General features: G+C 48.6%; 1 protein-coding gene across 1 annotated transcript in view; it reads right to left on the bottom strand.

Moving 5' to 3' along the window:
• The window catches only part of TP53I11 (tumor protein p53 inducible protein 11), a 57,216-nt gene extending 42,557 nt beyond the window's left edge, over positions 1-14,659 (bottom strand). The window contains exon 1 of the mRNA XM_075325338.1: positions 14,523-14,659. The gene's annotated coding sequence lies outside the window, so the exon portion shown is untranslated. The remainder of the gene's footprint in view (positions 1-14,522) is intronic.
• Positions 14,660-22,109: the final 7,450 nt, after the last annotated feature.

Genomic DNA, 22,109 nt, shown 5'->3' with positions numbered 1-22,109 from the left:
CGGCCATTTTTTAGTGTTAATTCTTATTTGTTTTTTAATCAAAGTAGCATGGTTCACTGGAAGATTTTGAAAAGCAGCCTAAAGCCCCGCCCCAGAGGCTCCGAGAGCCATGCCCCCCAGAGGCCCCCCCGAGAGCCCCGCCCCAGAGGCTCCAGAGAGCCCCGCCCCAGAGGCCCCCCTCGAGAGCCCCGCCCCAGAGGCCCCCCTCGAGAGCCCCGCCCCAGAGAGCCCCGCCCCAGAGAGCCCCGCCCCAGAGAGCCCCGCCCCAGAGGCTCCTGTGAGCAACACCCTCTGATAAAGTCCATAAAAATTTGCCCTAAAGCATAAATCCCCATATCTTTGGGGGTAAATTATTAATGAGAACAAATATTTACCTTTTGTATGGTAGCCTTAATATCAAGAAAGCTGGCGCAAAAAAGGAACCCAATTTATTAAAGAATTGAAAGCATCAAAATAAATGTGCACCATGAAGGCAAAGTGCTTAGTGTGATCGCTTACAGATACATTGTACAAATGACAGTAAATTAGTCAGACCGTGGGACGTTACAACACTGAGCCAAACACACCTTTCAAAAAGTTGGCAAAAAGCAGCGGCACAGAGCAAAGAGTCACAAAATAATGGCGCAAATGTGGCAAGTGCCATAATTAATGAATCCCCTGGTGTAAAGTATCAGCAAACTTCCTGCACAGATATCAGGGGCTTCAGATATCTGTAAAGCAAGAATAAGATTTGCAGATGATGAGCGGGCGTTCCTTCAGAGGGTGCGATACCGATCTCCGGGGTGCGGTGCCCGGAGGGATGTGCATGAGGCGCAGGGATGATTAATGATACATTTGCACTACCACTGATCCATTTACAACCGGATTCTGGAACTCTGCAGAAGTGTCACATGTAGCAAATGTGAGGAGCAGAAATCACAGCAGATGCCTGCCCCTGAACACTAACGTTCCCAGGTCACTAGGGTTCACTTGTGAAAGTCTAGCCTTAGGCTGCTTTCACACTTACGTTGAACGGCATCCGTTTCTATCCGCCGCCTTGAGGAATTACGGTAAGCGTTTCAGGAATCCGTTTTATTCCTCAGACTTCTATTAGCTACGGATAGCCTTGCATTGCATCCGTCAGCCGACCCTGTGTTGCATTCGCCTGGTGGATGGAACGCTGCGTGTAGAGTTTTTCTGCGCTTGGCGGAATGTAAAAAAAACCCGCAACCTGCAGGATTCCGTCGGCGTCCGTTTTTAAAATGGACACCTATGGTGGCGGATTCCGTTAGAATCCATCATTTCACAGATTCCGTTAACACAACCGTCTTTACACAACTGCGCATGCCCAGATGTGTAGTCAAGAAAAAAAAAAAAAAGCTATAACGGATTGCGTTATTTTGTATGATCCGTAGCATCCGTTGTGCCACTATATGCAACGCATCTGTTACATCCGTCACACAACGAAATGCAACGGAAGACGTTCAATGCAAGTGTGAAAGTAGCCTTAAAGGCGCTGTCTCATGACTGTTCTTCAGGAGCGCCTCGCACCCCTGCTTGCCAGACAGTGTGCTCCTGAGCTGCACTCCCCTTCTGCTGCAAGCAGTAACCACATTGCCCCTGCAGCATTGGAGGAGCACAGGGGTAACAATGCCGGCCGGATACAGTGATCGCCCATCTGCACAGCAGAACTTGCAACCTCTGAAGCAAGGACTAGTATGCATGTGCTCCTTGCCTATTAAAAAGGCCACCTCTGAGTCAGCAGCGGTGGGAAGTAACCTAGGCAACAAGAAGTTAACTCTACAATAAATTCCTATGTTCTTGAGAACGGAGATGATTTTTAATGATGTAGACTGTAAAGTTACTCGTTTTTACAAGATAACAATAACTAACTGCTTCGTACCAAAAGGAACAATTGCAACTTTGCCCAATGTCTCCCCATGTCCCACAGGTGGATTCAGAAGTTTTGCATATGCAAAAGAGCGGATAACAAGTGACAGAGGATGAGAGCTTGGATAGTTCCAGCACCTATTAGACTGGTATGTGCACCAAAAGCAGTTATTGTTATTGCAGAGGAGGACAGTATGCTTTTCTATGGGATGTGCGTTAAAGAAGGTACACTTTAAAGACGCCCAGTATCCAGGTGTCCATGGCTTCTTTCCTAACAGTAATCCACAGTAGTCCCGGAAACAGCGATTTCTTCACGAGTGGCTGGACATTCTCCCTGTGATGGTGGAATATGGGGGATTGTATATCATGTTGTGTAGGTTTGTATTTTAGGCATGGTTCACTGTCCATTCTGTATTCCTTGTGTGTACATTGTCCCATTTGCAGGTTTAATCCCTCCCCTGCCAGGCTTTTGCTCCTAAGTCGGGGGAGGGGGCCTGGGATCCACCTAAACTCTCTGCTTACCTGAAGAATTGGTCAGTCTGGCTGCGCAGGAGAAGAGAGAAGCAGTCTGTTTGCGAACTTGAAGAGATAAGGACGAAGATTGATCCTCTGGGCTTAAGGTGCGGCCTGGATATTTATCGCTTACTGGACTATATTCGTGTTTCTGGACTATTTTACCCTCTGTATGGTGGATTATCTTATTGACCATTTGATTTGCTTGGAATAAATATTCTTGGATTGCTCACTCATCTCTCGCTCTGTTGATTGTGTGATATGGGAGAAGGACCCCGTCACACTCCCTTTACCAGTTTTTGGTGAAGACTCTCAGTTCCCTCGGTTTTCTTCTTGCCGCAGCATTCTCATTCACCGGTTACTCCAGGTCTTTACAAGTCCCAGGGCTTTTTTTTACTGGTCTTCTAGCGGCGCCTTCATATCTCCCTTAGCGCCAATGAACATACAGTATTTCCAGTTTCCAAAAGGTTCTCATTCTCCAAAACCCACCTGTAGCTCACTCTCTCAGGTTTTTCCTTCAAGGGTCAGGGCTCCTTTTGAAAGTTCTCACGGATTACCACCCAATGTTAGCCATTAGTGATGTGCGCCTGACAGGGCCGTATTTACCATTAGGCACCCGTGGTCCCGTGCCTAGGGCGGCAGGATGCATGGGGCGGCACCCTTCTAGCAGTAAAAAAAAAAAATAATTTTTTTTTTTTTTTTACACATTCATTAAATCCGCTGTATTTTTGGAGGGGGAGAGGCGCACCTTTATTTATTTGTATCCGCGTCAATTAAGACGCGAATGCAGACAATCTGCGGCGGCCGGGCACAGAGAGCTGATTGACCCCGGAACTGCCAGCGCCTGCACTTCCGGGGTCACAGGCGCGCCAATCAGCTCCTTCCTCTGTGCTGCGTCCAATGCTGTGTGGATTTCACATGCAGAGCTCACAGCAGGACGCCGCAGAGGACGCCGCGATGGAAGCCGGTGTCAGAAGAGGATACTCACGTGAGCCAGGAAGATGACGGCGGGCCCTGGAGCAGGTAAGTGCTCGCAGAGCTGAAGATTCATAAGGAGCGTGGGGGTGTCTCTAATGCAGACTGGAGATCTGCGTATGGGGTAGGAGGAGAGAAGCTGATACTGGGGGAGGCTGGGGGGAGAGAGGCTGATGCTGGGGGAGAGAGGCTGGTGCTGGGGGAGAGAGGCTGGTGCTGGGGGAGAGAGGCTGGTGCTGGGGGAGAGAGGCTGGTGCTGGGGGAGAGAGGCTGGTGCTGGGGGAGAGAGGCTGGTGCTGGGGGAGAGAGGCTGGTGCTGGGGGAGAGAGGCTGGTGCTGGGGGAGAGAGGCTGGTGCTGGGGGAGAGAGGCTGATGCTGGGGGAAGCTGGGGGAGAGAGGCTGATGCTGGGGGAAGCTGGGGGAGAGAGGCTGATGCTGGGGGAAGCTGGGGGAGAGAGGCTGATGCTGAGGGAGTCTGGGAGGAGAGAGGGGGAGGCTGGGAGGAGAGAGGCTGATGCTGGGGGAGGCTGGGAGGAGGGAGGCTGATGCTGGGGGAGGCTGGGAGGAGGGAGGCTGATGCTGAGGGAGGCTGGGAGGAGGGAGGCTGATGCTGAGGGAGGCTGGGAGGAGGGAGGCTGATGCTGGGGGCAGAGAGGCTGATGCTGGGGGAGAGGCTGCTGGTGAAGGCGGGGGGAGAGCGGCTGCTGCTGGGGGAATGGGAGAGAGGGGCCAATCCTAGAGACAGGTGACAAGGGTTGAGGGATAGTGCAATGACAAAATCGATGGCGGGGGAGTGTAAGGACTCAGAATGAGAGGGGGGCAGCATTGGGAGCTCATTATGGATAAGGGGCAGCATGTGTGGGCTCAGTATAGAGTGGAGCAATGTAGGGGAGTCAATATCAAGAGTGGGGTAGTGTGTGTGTGGGAGGGGTGTCTCAGCATAAGCGTTAGTGTGGTGGTCTTAGTATGATGAATGAGGCAGCATGGAGGTGTCATTATGAAAAAGAGGAAGGCAGCATTAGGAGCTCATGGAGAGGGGCAGCATGCATGGGACATTGTGAGGAGGGGGCAGCATGCATGGGACATTGTGAGGAGGGGGCAGCATGCATGGGACATTGTGAGGAGGGGGCAGCATGCATGGGACATTGTGAGGAGGGGGCAGCATGCATGGGACATTGTGAGGAGGGGGCAGCATGCATGGGACATTGTGAGGAGGGGGCAGCATGCATGGGACATTGTGAGGAGGGGGCAGCATGCATGGGACATTGTGAGGAGGGGGCAGCATGCATGGGACATTGTGAGGAGGGGGCAGCATGCATGGGACATTGTGAGGAGGGGGCAGCATGCATGGGACATTGTGAGGAGGGAGCAGCATGCATGGGACATTGTGAGGAGGGGGCAGCATGCATGGGACATTGTGAGGAGGGGGCAGCATGCATGGGACATTGTGAGGAGGGGGCAGCATGCATGGGACATTGTGAGGAGGGAGCAGCATGCATGGGACATTGTGAGGAGGGAGCAGCATGCATGGGACATTGTGAGGAGGGGGCAGCATGCATGGGACACTGTGAGGAGGGGGCAGCATGCATGGGACACTGTGAGGAGGGGGCAGCATGCATGGGACACTGTGAGGAGGGGGCAGCATGCATGGGACACTGTGAGGAGGGGGCAGCATGCATGGGACACTGTGAGGAGGGGGCAGCATGCATGGGACACTGTGAGGAGGGGGCAGCATGCATGGGACACTGTGAGGAGGGGGCAGCATGCATGGGACACTGTGAGGAGGGGGCAGCATGCATGGGACACTGTGAGGAGGGGGCAGCATGCATGGGACACTGTGAGGAGGGGGCAGCATGCATGGGACACTGTGAGGAGGGGGCAGCATGCATGGGACATTGTGAGGAGGGGGCAGCATGCATGGGACATTGTGAGGAGGGGGCAGCATGCATGGGACATTGTGAGGAGGGGGCAGCATGCATGGGACATTGTGAGGAGGGGGCAGCATGCATGGGACACTGAGGAAGGGGCAGCATGCATGGGACACTGTGAGGAGGGGGCAGCATGCATGGGACACTGTGAGGAGGGGGCAGCATGCATGGGACACTGTGAGGAGGGGGCAGCATGCATGGGACACTGAGGAGGGGGCAGCATGCATGGGACACTGAGGAGGGGGCAGCATGCATGGGACACTGTGAGGAGGGGGCAGCATGCATGGGACATTGTGAGTAGGGGGCAGCATGATGTGAGGACAGTGTCCAGATCAAATTTCATAATTGAGGAAGGTGTGGTGGGTATAATTTATAAGGGAGGGCAGTGTGTAGTATATTAGGGGCAGTGTGACAGTCACAGTATATAAGTGATGTTTTGATGTGCCCGTGGTGACCCCATTGGGGGGGGGGGGGTTAGTGCCCTTCGTTTCTCATTGATACTTTTTAAAGTGTTTTACAGAGTAGATCTGCCTTAAACAGATGTCGTGTGCGAAAACTCAGTGTTACGTTGTCACTAAGGGGCGCGACCACTTAAAGTGCCTAGGGCAGCACGAAGGCAAAATACAGCCCTGGCGCCTGTGCTCGCCACTCGATTCAGCATCGGGGGTGCTCAGACACCACTCAAGTATAATGGAAGTCAATGGGAAACTCAAGCATTTTTAAATTCGGACACTCGATTGAGTTGAGTGCACGCTCGCTCATCCCTATAGCCATCCATTCCCAGTTTGAACTCCCAACCTCAGCTTTCCTTTACCCTTTTTCCCCCTTTTGACCCAAAGGTTGTGCCACAGATAACTTGCAACTCAACCTCCCGTCTTATCAATATTCCACCCCCAGTCTGAGGTCTTAGGCTGCTTTCACACATCCGGTTTTTGCAGTGCGGCTAAATCCGGCTCTAAAACCTATGCAACGGATGCGGCGAAAAAAACGCATCCTTTGCATACGTTTTTACATGCAGCCCGTTCGTTTTTTTGCCGGTTGCGGCATGCTACTGAGCATGCGCAGTGCAAAAACTGCATGCGGCGGCCGGATGCGGTTTTTGCCGCATCCATAGGCATTTATTGGAAAAATGCTGGATGCGGCGCGATACATTTTTTTTTGCCGGACAAAAAAAACGTGCCAGGCAACGTTCCATCCGGCCGCCGCATCGGCTAAATATGCCGCATCCGGCAAAAACTGGACCGAACGCAAGGCCATGCGGCACAATCCGGCACTAATGAAAGTCTATGCGGAAAAAACGCAACTGGCGGCAAAAAAAAACAAAAAACGGTTGCGTTTTTCCTGCAAAGAGCCGAATTGTGCCGCACAGGAAAAACCGGATGTGTGAAAGCAGCCTTATGCCTCCGTGTCCAGTCTGTGGCTAGCTGTACCCCGTGCCCGTGGCTCCTCACTTACCCTCTCCTTTAGCCCCTTGCCTGCAGAAGACGGGCGTCTAGAAGAGGTCTGCGCCTCGCTGCTCTTCTCGCTAGCAGCGGAAGTTGTGGCGCTGAAAGCGTTCAATAAGAGCGTGGGGCGATATTATTCTGCACCTGGCACTCGGCTCGCTGTTAACCCTTTCACGTACCACAAGGATACCATAAATACTCATACAGCGAGGATGGCAGCTGATCCTCATCACATTCACAAACTCAACTCATCCAATCCAGGAAAGACTAAGATATGGCCGTGCTGGAGCGATAGAGAGTGTGTGGTCAGCAGACGGCTTCTCTCCGCCATTATGCAACAGGTGCGGATGCAGCAGAGCTCAGTTGGTCAAGCATTTTTGACTAGAGCCAATATGATACCTGGATTTTTAGGATTTTAAATATGTAGCAAAGAAACCGAGCCCAGGAAAATGCCATAATCAATTCTGCTGCAGCGCCTAAGAAGGCACGAAGCTATTCAATAGTGTCGCTCAAAGAGTGTAAAGGGTCTGCGTCTCCCCCACCCAAAATTCATCTAGCGTAAAACTACAATTATGAACCAAATTCATCTTTCTTTGCTTGTGGCATTGACTTCCCCCCCCCCCCAAATCTTCAAAAAAAAAAAAAAAAAAAAAAAAAGGGCACCCGCAGTTAAAGGGAATATGACAGTAGGTTTTTGCCACCTAATCGGAAAGCCCAATAACACAGGGGTAGAGATCCTGATTCCAGCGATGTGTCCCTTACTGAGCTGCTTAGTGTACTTTTGATAAAAATATCACCGTTTAATCAGCAGGAGATTATCATTACCGGACTACTTTGTGTGCTGCCAAGTAGTCCAGCATATTTATGGGCACTGTATAACTGCTAGATCTGCAGCAGAGAAAACATGGATTTTATCAAAATGACAGCAAACAGCTCAGTAAGTGACACATCGCTGGAATCAAGGTCTCTTTCTCTACATCATGTTGCTCTCACATGGGGAAAATTCACAGCAACAATGTTTACTTGCCCAGGCCACAGGATCAAATGCCCTCACAGGATGCAGCAAAATCCTTAAAGTGAACCGGTCACCAGATTTGGGGCCTATAAGCTGCAGTCGCCACCAATGGGCTCTTATATGCAGCATGTTAGAATGGTGTATATAAGAGCCCAGGCCGCTGTGTACAACATAAAACACTTTATAATAGTCCCGGTGAAGGTCACTCCGGTGCACAACAATCAGATGGGTGTCTCTGTTCTAAGGGTCCGGCGCCTCCTCTTTCGACCATCTTGGTCTTCTTTCTTCTGAAGTCTGGGTGCATGACATGTCCTATGTCATACACAATCCCTGGCATTGAGGTCCTGCGCAGGCGCAATACAATACAATACAATACAATACCTAAAAAATGACAGAAGTCACTTAATAAAAACGCAAATCTAAAAAGAAAGACAAGATATCCTCTAGGCCTCCAAGCTCAAATGGGCCAGGGAAGTGTGTCAGGCACATAGAACAAAACACATCCCACATATACACACAAACGCCAAACAAATGGATACAGGACCCCAAGTCACCTACCCAATGGAACCGCCTAAAGATCAGGTGACTGGGTTTCATGTATTGGGACTATAACAATGGTACCGAACCCTCCTATTCATAGAGGATCCCACCCTCCTCTCAATTGAGTGGGTCCCAACACAGAAAAGGAACGCATTACCGTATTCAGATGGGCATATACAGATTACAAGCCAAGGCTTCACTCATTGGTTACCATCTAGTGTTTTCATAAATACGGAATGTTGCCTTATTCATGCTTGTGAGCAACAGCCGAATAAACGCATCCTCCCAAAGTATTAGTATTAAAATTGCACACAAATGGCTTGTATAGGACGCCGTTCACACATGTAGGTGCACAGTGTCTCATGGAGAGCAAAAACCTGGTGACATTCTCTTTAACCTCATGCAAAAACAAAAAAGTCCTTTTTCTAACTTTTGCACAAAACAAAAAATAAAAAAAACTCACATTCTGCTAAGGCTGCTTTCACGCATCCGGTTTTTGCTGAGCGGCACAATACGGCGCTTTGCAGAAAAAAACGCAACGTTTCTTTTTGCCGCCGGTTGCATTTTTCCCCGCATAGACTTGCATTAGCGCTGAATTGTGCCTCATGGCCTTGCATTGCGTCCATTTTTTTGCCGGATGCGGCATATTTAGCCCATGCGGCGGCCGGATGGAACGTAGCCTGGCACGTTTTGTTTGTGCGGCGAAAAAAAAACGCATCGTGCCAGATCCGGGGCGATTTACAATGCAAGCCTATGGACGCCGGATGCGGCGTCCTGCGGTAAAAACCACATCCGGCCGCCGGATGCGTTTTTTTGCACTGCGCATGCTCAGTATCAAGCCGCATCCATCAAAAAACGGACGGGCTGCGTGGAAAAAACTTATGCAATGGATCCATTTTTTTCGCCGCATCCGTTGCATAGGTTTTTGAGCCGGATTGAGCCGCACTGCAAAAACCGGATGTGTGAAAGCAGCCAAAATGTCACTAAATTTGTGCCAAAAAGTGCAGGCGCATGCACATGAAGCAAATCTGCGGTACACTCTAGTTAAAAAACGGGCAAAGTAAATGAAGAAATTGGTTGCAAATCAAAAACAGGATAAAAGACAAAAAAAAAAGTGCAAATGTAATATTGTATCAAAAGTATTGTGTGCAGAGGAAGATTTAGACCCCTCGGGGGTTAGGTATCCCCTATGTGATGGTGGGCTGCAAAAGAGCTGATACACTAAGGAAGGGGCGGGCATCCAGCAGACATCGCAGGGGGTCTCTTAGCCACCTGCTGCCACCATAAAATTAGATTACACTTGAAGACTGCAACTAGAACAGCCCCAGGACTGCAGCAGGGGATGCAAGAATTTACTTGATGTTATTAATTCATTATGAAGCCATTTTCCTGCTTGCTGTCACTATCTGTAAACACCATGACCTGATCATATCCAGTGCAGCAGAGCGCTTTCTTGTAGCTACACATGCAACCCCGTTATTTGTGCACTGGAAGCGTCCCCTGCTCTTTTGACAGCTGTCACTTTAAAATGTAGAATTCTGAACAATAGGGAAAACAAAGGGATCTTCATATGCAAAACTGATGATAATGTGGCGCCAGACTCCTCCAAAGTCCCAAGGCGACGGGGTATTGAAACGGATTATGCAAACCAAAATCAAATATAGGGAGGATCTGCTCCTGGAGAAGAAACAAGGGGACAAAGAATCCACAAACACTATGCACTGCTCCTTTAAGAAGAAGTAAAGAAAAAAAAAAAAAAAAAAAAGATTTATGAGTTTTATATTTAGTTTTTTCAGGTCTGATTTGGGCAATAGTCTTTAAACCCCAAAATAGTACATATGCCGTGTGCTGTATAGCTCCCCATTTGGTCAGTCTTGTAATTCAGGAATCTGGAAAAGCTGGGTGATATCCCCTCGGGGCGATATTGGTTGTCACTTTGCTTATAGATGTGCAAAAAAAAGTATCAAATTCAATATGGCACTAACTATCCACACAGGAATCTGAAGGAGTTGGGTGTTGTCATAGGGTGGCACGGAGGCTCAGTGGTTAGCACTGTATGATGGCTCAGTGGTTAGCACTGCAGTCTTGTGGTGGCTCAGTGGTTAGCACTGCAGTCTTGTGGTGGCTCAGTGGTTAGCACTGAAGTCTTGCAGCGCTGGGGTCCTGGGTTCAAATCCCACCAAGGACACCATCTGCAAGGAGTTTGTATGTTCTCCCAGTGTTTGCGTGGGTTTCCTCCGGGTTCTCCGGTTTCCTCCCACACTCCAAAAGACATACTGATAGGGAATATAGATTATGAGCCCCAATGGGGACAGTGTTGCCAATGTATGAAAAGCGCTGTGGAATTAATAGCGTTATATAAATGAATAAATTATTAATTATTATAATATAGACAGTGCTATTGGTTGTCACCCAGCTTTCTCATAGTCCTGATAATTCCAGCTATGCAGTGATAAATCCATAGCATTAACTATTCATTAAAGATAACTTTTAGTTGCTCCTCAGCATTTCCCTCCCCAAAGGGCGGCTAGAGAAATCAGACATAAAAAGGATATCCGATAAATAGATACATTTTAGTTTAGTAAATATTTACAAGTGCTAGAGATCATTTAATAAACAAAAGCAATGGGCAACATTCAAAATACTGAAACCCCCCAGAGCCATAATGATGAAGGATCAGAAAAAAAGCTCCAAAAATGAAGGGTATTTGGATAAGCCCTGGGGTTCCCGAGCAGATCTGTACTGATAGTCACACAGAATCAGGAGCGAGAGCCTTTCCCACACTGAGGGGTCCTGTAGGTCACACTGAGGGGTCCTGTAGGTCTGAAAAGACGAGGTTAGAGGTTGGGAACAGTCACTTGTCTATAGATGTAATTACTGGGACTTAGGCTACTTTCACACATCAGTTTTCTGTATTCAGGCACAGTCCTTTTTTTTCCTGATCCAACGGATCCTGAAAAAAAAGTGAAAACAGTATCCATCGGATCCGTTTTTTAACGGATCCGTTATGCCGGATCCGTTAAAAAACGGATCCGGTGGATACGGTTTGCATCCGTTTTTGCATCCTTTTCGTCCGTTTTTTGGCTGGATCCGTTTTGTTAATTACATTGGAGCATGCTCAGTTTAGAAAAACGGATCCGGCGGCCGCATCCGTTTTTTACCGCATTACGCCGGATCCGGCGTCCATAGGCTTCTATCGTAAAACACGCCGTATCGCGCCGGATCCGGCGCGATGCGTTTTTTTTGCCGGACAAAAAAACGTTGCAAGCTACGTTGCCTCCGGCCGCGGCTTTAACTAATTTTGCCGCATCCGGAAAAAAAACGGATGCAACGCAAAGCCATCCGGTACAATCCGGTAACAATGCAAGTCTATGAGGAAAAAACGGATGCGGTACCGGATCCGTTTTACCCGTTTTTTTCCGGATTGAACCTGATGGCAAAAAACTGATGTGTGAAAGTAGCCTAACATGGACCTATAGAAGCTCGGTGGACGGGGACTTAACCCTGACAGATGTTTGCAAAACTGGGTTAACCACTTTACAATAACAGTCAGATGTAGCAGAGCTGGGAGGAATAGTGTTAGCTGTGGGTCTGCATAGATGAACACATAATGCAGCCTCAGACAGTGACAGATTCAGCTCTGCTACATCCACAAACCCCTAGAATAACAGATACTGGCAGCAGCATGCTCCAGCTGATCACATCTTAAAGGGGAAAGCAACATTTTCAGCCAATATTTGGCTCTGCTATGGAGACCGTTAGGTAGACTGTACCTGTAATGCGAGTAGGACGCGCGCATCCCATAATGAATTGCCATAATTACCCATGATTAGATTACATCATAATCATATTCCAAAGCGTCTCCTATGGGGACTGTAACGTCTCAGCCATTAGATCTACAGAGGCTACAAAGCCAGTAACACAATCATGTAAATGCAGGGTCTTGTAGCATCAAAGAAACTGTCAACTTATATTGGGGGGTCTGAAGGGAAGGACGAAAAAACAAAAGAGACAGGAGGAGCAGCCGGCCAGGGATGGGGGTGAGAAAAGTGAAGCAGCCAGCTGTCCACAGCCAGGGGAGAGGAAGACGGGGCAAACATCCATAGCCAGAGAGATAAGGGGGCGCAGCTGCAGTCAGAAAGAGAATGGGGTGCAGTATTCCCTCCATAAATACGAAAAAAAGAGAAGGGGGTGCATCTACTACATCCCCCTCCGCACATACACAAAAAGAGAAAGGGGTGCAGCTGCCACAGCCAGGGGGAGAGGAAGACGGGGCAAACATCCATAGCCAGAGAGATAAGGGGGCGCAGCCTCTGTCAGAAAGAGAATGGGGTGCAGCTACATCATCCCCCCCACTCCCCCCAAAAAAAGAAGGGGGTGCAGCTACTACATCTCCCTATCCACATACACAAAAAGAAAAGGGGGTGCAGCTGCTACACACACACACACACACACACAAAGAAGGGGTGCAGCTGACATAGCCAGGGGGAGAGAAATAGATGGGGCAAACCTTTATAGCCAGAGAAATAAGGGGGTGCAGCCTCAGTCAGATGGAGAAATGGATACAGCCACAACCCCCCCCTCCCCCAAAAAAAAAACAAAAAAACAAAACAAAAAGGGGTGCAGATACACTCCCTTCCTTTTGTGAGGGGGGGGGGATGTAGTAGCTGCTACACCCCCCCCCCTCAGAAAAAAAAAGGAAAAAGGGGGTGCATCTGCCATAGGCAGGCGAGAGATGAAAAGGAGTGCAGATAAAAGGGAAATGTAGATGCCATGACCCCAAAAAGGGAGAAAAGAGGTTTCAGCAGAAATAGCAAGAAATAAAAAGGGATGCAGCTGCCACAGCCCCCCCCCCCCCAAGAAAAGATTCACTATACTACAGTCACAGATGTCTCATCACCCCTGCGCTACAAGATAAGGCGATAATATGCAGCTGCACATATACACTGGGTACAGGAGGTGAGTGGCTATAGTCACAAAACAGCAGCAATGGACTGCCCAAACAGCCAACAGTAACAGACACAAGGGGCACCAAGCCCTGGGGTATAGAGGGGTCTGGGAAATGGGTGGAGAACACAATTAGGGGGTGAAGTACAGATCTGCACTAATGAGTTACAGGAATGATGCCCAATACCTGCACTCAGGTGTGATCATAGTAAGGTGTCAGACATAGCTGGCTGCGATCTGCTGTAAGCAACCACAAAAAAAGGGGTGCAGCACCCACAATGAGAGCAGCAGGTATATAAGTGGGAGCGCAGGAGCAGATCCTTGTAAACAGCTCTGCTGACAATCTGTATAGGGGATAAAGTAAACTGCTACATGCAAAGGGGTAAGGGGGACACGGAACACCAAGGGGGGGGAAGCAGAACACGCAAGGGGGGGGGGTTCATAGCAGTGGTACTTTCATGACGAGGTCACTACACCCATTATAAGACAGAGGGGTGCAGAGCCCACACAGTTACAATGGGAAGGTGTATCTTACACAAGGTGAGCAGAAAACAGGCAAATAGAGGGGTGCAGAATCTCCACAGTAAGTATAGGAGAGCGATATCCAATTATGTACACAGCTAATGGGGTGCAATAAAGAGGGACCTGCACCCAGCTATATCCAAAAGTGGGGTGCAGCAAATTAGAGCACTGCACACATGCAGAGGTGCATGTTATAGAGGGGGACCCCAGCCACAAAAGGAGGGGCACAGGAGAGTTACCTCTGCCCACATAAAGAGGGGTGCAATAGTTACACAGAAGAGTGGGAGAAGCACGAGCTACATGAAGGAAAAGGGGTGCCGAGCAGTCCCCTCCACAGAGATAGGGGGGCTGCAAGGAACAGACGTGGGGTCCGGTAGTCACAAATATATATATATATATATATATATATATATATATATATATATATATATATATATATATATATATATATATATATATATATATATATCTACATCCCCCCAGTCCTGGTACATCCCCTCAAGTGCACACACCCCGCCGCCTCTGACCTGTTGCCCCCTCAGCTCCACAGTCCCTTATACACATGGGGGTCCCCAGTCCTGGCACATCCCCCAGGTGCACAACCCTGCCCCGTACCCGTCACCCCCCCCCCAGTCACTTCTATATGGGGGTCCCCAGTCCTGGTACATCCCCCCCCAAGTGCACACACCCCGCCGCCTCTGACCTGTTGCCCCCCTCAGTTACTTATATACGGGGGTCCCCAGTCCTGGCACCCCCCTGCCCCGTACCTGTGGGCTCCTCCGCTCCGCAGTCACTGCTCTCCGTCCCGGCTGCTCATCCGTTTTCTCCGGAGTCTCCTGCAGCCGCGGCTCCGAGTCACAACAAACTGCCTCACCGTAATCACCGACACAGGCGCACTCATTACCGTAACGCACCGCCCAGAGCGCACTCCCCCTCCCACACTGTCCCACCCACTCACAGCGCGGGACCCCCTCCTGGGGGCGGAGACTTTATCTGGGGGGAATATAAATAAAGTTTCTGCAGCTTCCAAAAACTTCCTGCAAGAGCAGAAATCCCTCAGTCCTCCTGTCTGTCAGGTTCTTGGGAAAGTTGAGTGACAACTATTTTGGTTAATGTTCTGTGCTTGGGGGTTGTCGGACAGTTTGCCTCACTAAGTTTCCTATATAACTACCTACATAGTGGGCATTCTGGGTTCCAGGAAAGTTGGGGGAACCTAGCACCCCTCGTCAGTATGGTAATCACTCAGCTTTTCCAGAACCCTGAGCGTCAGTCCTGTTATCAGACTGCAGCTGTAGGGGTTTGGATATAGCAGTAACACCAAAGACCCCTCTGCCACATAAGAAGCCCCCAGTATCCTAAATAGCCCATGGATCAGGTCAGGTGGTCTGAGGATGGGGGTGATCACTGATTTACTAGATGGACCTGCCATTCAGGGGTCGAGAAAAGCTGGGTCTATGCTATATCACCCTGATTTACCATAACCCTCAAGGCTCTGATCTAAACAGACAGAATTTGTGATCTGTGCCATAATTTCTACAAACAGAAGCAAAGGGGCCCATTGATTACTATGGGATTTTTCTGCGTTCGTCCTTTTTTAGGCCACGTTCACACACGCAGTATTCGTCCGTTTGATACTGTAAGAAAAAAACTGGCTAAATTTAATTCTGATGGAAATCGGGTCCATTATTTATCATTCCTGATCCGTTCCCATTGACTTCAATGGTTTAACAAACAGATCCAGCAACAGTTGGGTTTTTTTTAAGCTGGACCAAAAAGTTGTATAGTGTGAACAGGTCGGTTACAAACACTGGACGTGTGAGCTCCGAATATAAAGGAAACTGCACTTTTTTTTGCCAGTTGCAAAAAGCGGACACCTAATGGAAACTGGAGGACCCCATAGAAATGAACGGGCCCCTCAGCTTCTGTTTCTGAAGCCGCAGATCACTTTTATCGTCTGTCTACGTCAGCTAAAGTCACGATCCAGTAATCGTCCGTGAGAACGGATCCAGCAGCGATCAGATTGCAAAAAAGTTCTGCAAACGCAATTTTTATGTCTGTTTGTAAATAACTGATTTCACCTGGATCCGTTGTTTTAACATTGGAGCCTATAGAAAATGGATCCGTTAATTAGCCATCCGGTTTTATTTTGATTTTCATTTGAAAAGGATCCGTTATTTGCTTATTGGACCAGTTTCAAATGTAATGGATATGTTTTCCATAGACTCCAATGTGAAAACAACGGATCCTGCTGAAATCAGTTATTTACAAACAAATAAAAGTTTTGTTTTCAAAACTTTTTTTGCCATCTGATCGCTGCTGAATTCTAACGAACAATTACTGGACACGTGACCTTAGCTGATGTAGACAGAAGATAAAAGATAAGTGATCTGTGGCTTCAGAAGCTGAGGGGCCCGTTCATTTCTATGGGGTCCATGTCCATGCTGCTTAATTCTAATGAACGATTACTGGACACATGACCTTAGCTGACGTAGACAGATAATAAAAGTGATCTGCGGCTGTGGAAACAGAAGCTGAGGGGCCCGTTCATTACTACGGGGTCCTCCAGTTTCCAATTGTTAAACGCTTTTTGCAACGGGCGAAAAAAAAGTGCAATTATTTAAAAATTTCATAAGGGTATGTTCACACATTGCTTTTTTTTTCTGCAGCAAAACCTGACCTCTTGGCAGTAAAAAGCTGCTTCCAAAAAAGCAGGTTTTGCTGCGTTTTTGGTTTGTCTACAGTACATATTTAAATAAAATCAATGTCATTAGCAGCAAAAGCGCAGCAGGAAAAGCAATGTGTGAACATTGCCTAAAAGTTCTGTCTGCAAAACTTTGATAGATCTGTTCTAATGGATGATTTCTGGACATGTGACCGGAACCAACAAACAGAATATCAGAAGAGGTGTGAACTGAGCCCGACTTTTCTGTAACTCCTATTCGGCTATGTTCACACTTCCGTTGTTTTGCTTCTGTCAGGTCCCTCGTTGCGACACAACGAAGGATCCGTTGATTTTGAGATGTCAACTGACGCAACGGATGTCTTATTTCACAGGATTCCGTTCACAGGAATCCTGTGAAAAAACTGATCCGTCGCGTCCATTAAATCCGTCGTGATCCGTTTTAAGCATGCTGGGCATGCTCAGTAGAGCATGATAGAATGCAGCACTGGATTCCGTCTTGTGACGGATTACGGTGGAATCCTGCACCATAGACATCCATTATAGCTTGTGACAGATGGCGATGGACACCTGCGGAGTGCGTTTTTTGCCGCTGCAAAAAACGTTACATTCAGCGTTGCTCCCGTCTGACGGTCAGTCACTAAACGACTGATCCATCGTGCGGCGGATGCAACGCAAGACCATCAGTCACAATCCGTCGCTAATAGAAGCCTATGGAGAAAAAACTGATTCCTGCAAAATATTTTGCAGGATACCGTAATTCCTCAAGGTGACGGATTGCGACGGAAGCAAAACAACGCAAGTGTGAACATAGCCTAAGGCTGCTTTCACACATCCGGATTTTGCTGAGCGGCACAATACGGCGCTTTGCAGAAAAACACAACTGGTTTTTTTTTGCCGCCGGTTGCGTTCTTTCCCCATAGACTTGCATTAGCGCCGTATTGTGCTGCATGGCCTTGCGTTGCGTCCGGTTTTTGCCTGATGCGGCATATTTAGCCCATGCGGCGGCCGGATGGAACGTCGCCTGGCACGTTTTTGTGTGCGGAGAAAAAAACACATCGCGCCGAATCCGGCGCGATTTACAATTGAAGCCTATGGACGCCGGATGTGGCGTCCTGCGGCAAAAACGCGGATGTGCTTTTTTGCACTGCACATGCTCAGTATCAAGCCGCATCTGGCAAAAAACGGATGGGCCGCGTGGAAAAACTTATGCAACGGATCCATTTTTTTCGCCGCATCCGTTGCATAGGTTTTTGAGCCGGATTGAGCCGCACTGCTAAAACCGGATGTGTGAAAGCAGCCAGACACGTGCAACTGTTTGTGTCTCATCACCTGCTAGGAAAATACAATGTAACAACCGCTCCATATTGCTTCCTGCAGACGCTCTCAGATGTGTCCAGACCCTGACAGGCCCCCCTGGGCAGCGCCAGCCTCCTGCGTGCCTCGTCTTTGCCTCGGGCACACTTCTTGCCAGTGCATTAAGCAGCTTCCTTCAGACTCTTCCATTACTGGCCCTTCAGAAACCCTTCATTGGGCACCTAATACATTGTGAGAAAATCCACATAACCCCGGGGTCCAGTATACAGAGAGCAGGGAAGTTATATAATAACCATGATACAGTAGGACTATTATATGTGAACCCATCCCCCTTCATTTCTCACATGTTCCCATGTGAAATATTGCAATGAGAGGCGTAACTGCACCCCCCGCCCCAATACAAAGGTTCCTATGTGAATTATTTCAATGAGAGGTGTAACTGCACCCCCCGCCCCAATACAAAGGCTCCTATGTGAATTATTGCAATGAGAGGCGTAACTGCACCCCCTCCCCGCCCCAATACAAAGGTTCCCATGTGAAATATTGCAATGAGAGGCGTAACTGCACCCCCCGCCCCAATACAAAGGTTCCTATGTGAATTATTTCAATGAGAGGTGTAACTGCACCCCCCGCCCCAATACAAAGGCTCCTATGTGAATTATTGCAATGAGAGGCGTAACTGCACCCCCTCCCCGCCCCAATACAAAGGTTCCCATGTGAATTATTGCAATGAGAGGCGTAACTGCACCCCCCCCCCCCCCGCCCCAATACAAAGGTTCCTATGTGAAATATTGCAATGAGAGGCGTAACTGCACCCCCCGCCCCAATACAAAGGTTCCTATGTGAATTATTGCAATGAGAGGCGTAACTGCACCCCCCGCCCCAATACAAAGGTTCCTATGTGAATTATTGCAATGAGAGGCGTAACTGCACCCCCTGCCCCAATACAAAGGTTCCTATGTGAATTATTGCAATGAGAGGCGTAACTGCACCCCCCACCCCAATACAAAGGCCCCCACCTTCCATGTGCCATATGTAACACTGAAAAACTTACATCGCACCCTCCGGCACTGCGGCACTGGGGCAAATCCTATAAACATTCACCTACATTTACATTCTGTAATGTATTTTCTTCTTTGCAGATCCCGGCATGCCATGTTAGGGTATATGGACTCCCGAGAGCGATCCTGACAGTGAACAGTGCTGCCCTCTGACGCTGCCAGCTGGGTACACGCCAGATAGGTAAATTTGCCAGTTTATTGCTGCTGTAAACAGTCTGTGCCTGTCAGGGCAAAGCTGAGTGACAATGCCCAGGTCCACACAGAGCATAAATTATACCGCCATACTGTGCATAAACAAGACAACACTGTGACTGCAGCAGAGCTGGTCTCACTATTGAGTTATGTGACCTGCACACCACAAGATTCCGGGTTCTTTAACCCATTTTAAGCCACTTGTAATAACACCTTAACACTAAAAGTCCCAGAAAGGGGTCATTTAGCATTTCTACCATTGGAACCCTATGGAGCTCGAAATTCCTGGGACTTCTAGTGTTAAACATTCAACAGGTCCAACAAGAAGGGCCCCATATTAGAACTGACACATAGAGCTAGAGCGCCCCCCATAACACTCCAATTCATAGCTCCCTACTTTCCTTATCCTGCACATTCGCCTCTTGTACTGATCCCTACGTTGGAACCTTTATAGCTCGGGAGATTATTTTTGGATACATGTATACGCGCCTTATATCCGATGAGGTTGTCGCTGCTGCAATGTCAGGAACCGAGCAAATCTGCAAGAGCCCGAAGGGAACACAAGGAAACGTAGAGCAGGGAACATTGTGTCCTTCCCAATAAGACACTGACAGATCGGAGGAGCCCAAATATTGATCGTCTGATCGCATAATTACCCAGCGCTGCAGCTGACAGACACCTGACCTCCGCAGACATCGTTGGCATTATATTTGGGCACCAAGTTCTTCCATCAAGAGCCCAACCTGGCGTTAGAGGCAAAATATCCATCCACAGGCGTCTAAATAACCCACAATACCCAGATAGAGGGTCAATAAAAGGATCATCATCGTCATACTGGAACGTAAAGAGTCACTAACTGAGCAAGTTCTGGGAAAGCTGGGGGACAAATAATGCCTAGATCGGGGGTCCCCAACCTCTCAGACCCACAGAGCCGCATTCTGCTGAGACACGGGCACAAGCCACATTCTATGCATAGAAATTGTAGAAGACCCCGTTTGTTCCTTCCTTTCAAGGTTTCTATGCCCCCCTTATAAAGTAATAATATTGCGAGTGCCCCCTTATAAAAGAATACTGACTCGAGTGCCCCTTTAAACTTAATGTGCCCCCTTAAAAACTAATTGTGCTCTAAGTGCCCCATTATAAAGTAATAATATTGCGAGTGCCTCTTTATAAACGAATAGTGCCTTGTGCGCCTTCTTATAACGTAACAATGCCTTGAGTACCCCCTTATAAACTAATTGTGCCTCAAGTGCCCCCTTATAAACTAATTGTGCCCTGAGTGCCCCCTTATAAATTAATATTATTGCCAGTGCCCCCTTATAAATTAATATTATTTCCAGTGCCCCCTCATAAAATAATATTATTGCCAGTGCCCCTTTGTATACTAATTATACCCGGAGTGCCCCCTTATAAACTAACTGTGCCCTGAGGGATCCCTTATTAACGAACATTCTTGCCAGTGCCCCTATATAAACTAATAGTGCCTTTAGTGCACCCCTTTGTTAAATAGTGCCCTGAGAGCCCCCTTATAAACTAATAGTGCCTTGGGGGCCCCCTTATTAACTAATATTTTTGCCAGTGCCCCTTTATAAACTAATAATGTCTCGAGTGCCCCTTTATACACTAATAGTGCCCTGAGTGCCCCCTTATAAATTATTATTGCCAGTTTCCCCTTTATACACTAATAGTGCCCCGAGTGTCCCCTATATACACTAATAGTGCCCCGAGTGTCCCCTTTATACACTAATAGTGCCCCGAGTGTCCCCTTTATACACTAATAGTGCCCCGAGTGTCCCCTTTATACACTAATAGTGCCCCGAGTGTCCCCTTTATACACTAATAGTGCCCCGAGTGTCCCCTTTATACACTAATAGTGCCCCGAGTGTCCCCTTTATACACTAATAGTGCCCCGAGTGTCCCCTTTATACACTAATAGTGCCCTGAGTGTCCCCTTTATACACTTATAGTGCCCTGAGTGTCCCCTTTATACACTAATAGTGCCCTGAGTGTCCCCTTTATACACTAATAGTGCCCTGAGTGTCCCCTTTATACACTAATAGTGCCCTGAGTGTCCCCTTTATACACTAATAGTGCCCTGAGTGTCCCCTTTATACACTAATAGTGCCCTGAGTGTCCCCTTTATACACTAATAGTGCCCTGAGTGTCCCCTTTATACACTAATAGTGCCCTGAGTGTCCCCTTTATACACTAATAGTGCCCTGAGTGTCCCCTTTATACACTAATAGTGCCCTGAGTGTCCCCTTTATACACTAATAGTGCCCTGAGTGTCCCCTTTATACACTAATAGTGCCCTGAGTGTCCCCTTTATACACTAATAGTGCCCTGAGTGTCCCCTTTATGGTGCCCTGAGTGTCCCCTTTATGGTGCCCTGAGTGTCCCCTTTATGGTGCCCTGAGTGTCCCCTTTATGGTGCCCTGAGTGTCCCCTTTATGGTGCCCTGAGTGTCCCCTTTATGGTGCCCTGAGTGTCCCCTTTATGGTGCCCTGAGTGTCCCCTTTATGGTGCCCTGAGTGTCCCCTTTATGGTGCCCTGAGTGTCCCCTTTATGGTGCCCTGAGTGTCCCCTTTATGGTGCCCTGAGTGTCCCCTTTATGGTGCCCTGAGTGTCCCCTTTATGGTGCCCTGAGTGTCCCCTTTATGGTGCCCTGAGTGTCCCCTTTATGGTGCCCTGAGTGTCCCCTTTATGGTGCCCTGAGTGTCCCCTTTATGGTGCCCTGAGTGTCCCCTTTATGGTGCCCTGAGTGTCCCCTTTATGGTGCCCTGAGTGTCCCCTTTATGGTGCCCTGAGTGTCCCCTTTATGGTGCCCTGAGTGTCCCCTTTATGGTGCCCTGAGTGTCCCCTTTATGGTGCCCTGAGTGTCCCCTTTATGGTGCCCTGAGTGTCCCCTTTATGGTGCCCTGAGTGTCCCCTTTATGGTGCCCTGAGTGTCCCCTTTATGGTGCCCTGAGTGTCCCCTTTATGGTGCCCTGAGTGTCCCCTTTATGGTGCCCTGAGTGTCCCCTTTATGGTGCCCTGAGTGTCCCCTTTATACACTAATAGTGCCTCGAGTAAACCCTTATAAATTAATAATAATGCAAGTGCTC

The sequence above is a fragment of the Anomaloglossus baeobatrachus genome, chromosome 10, assembly GCF_048569485.1.
Source record: "Anomaloglossus baeobatrachus isolate aAnoBae1 chromosome 10, aAnoBae1.hap1, whole genome shotgun sequence".
NCBI lineage: Eukaryota > Metazoa > Chordata > Amphibia > Anura > Aromobatidae > Anomaloglossus > Anomaloglossus baeobatrachus.
The sequence above is the reverse complement of the archived record's forward strand: the minus strand, read 5'-3'. Positions and strand labels throughout refer to the sequence as shown.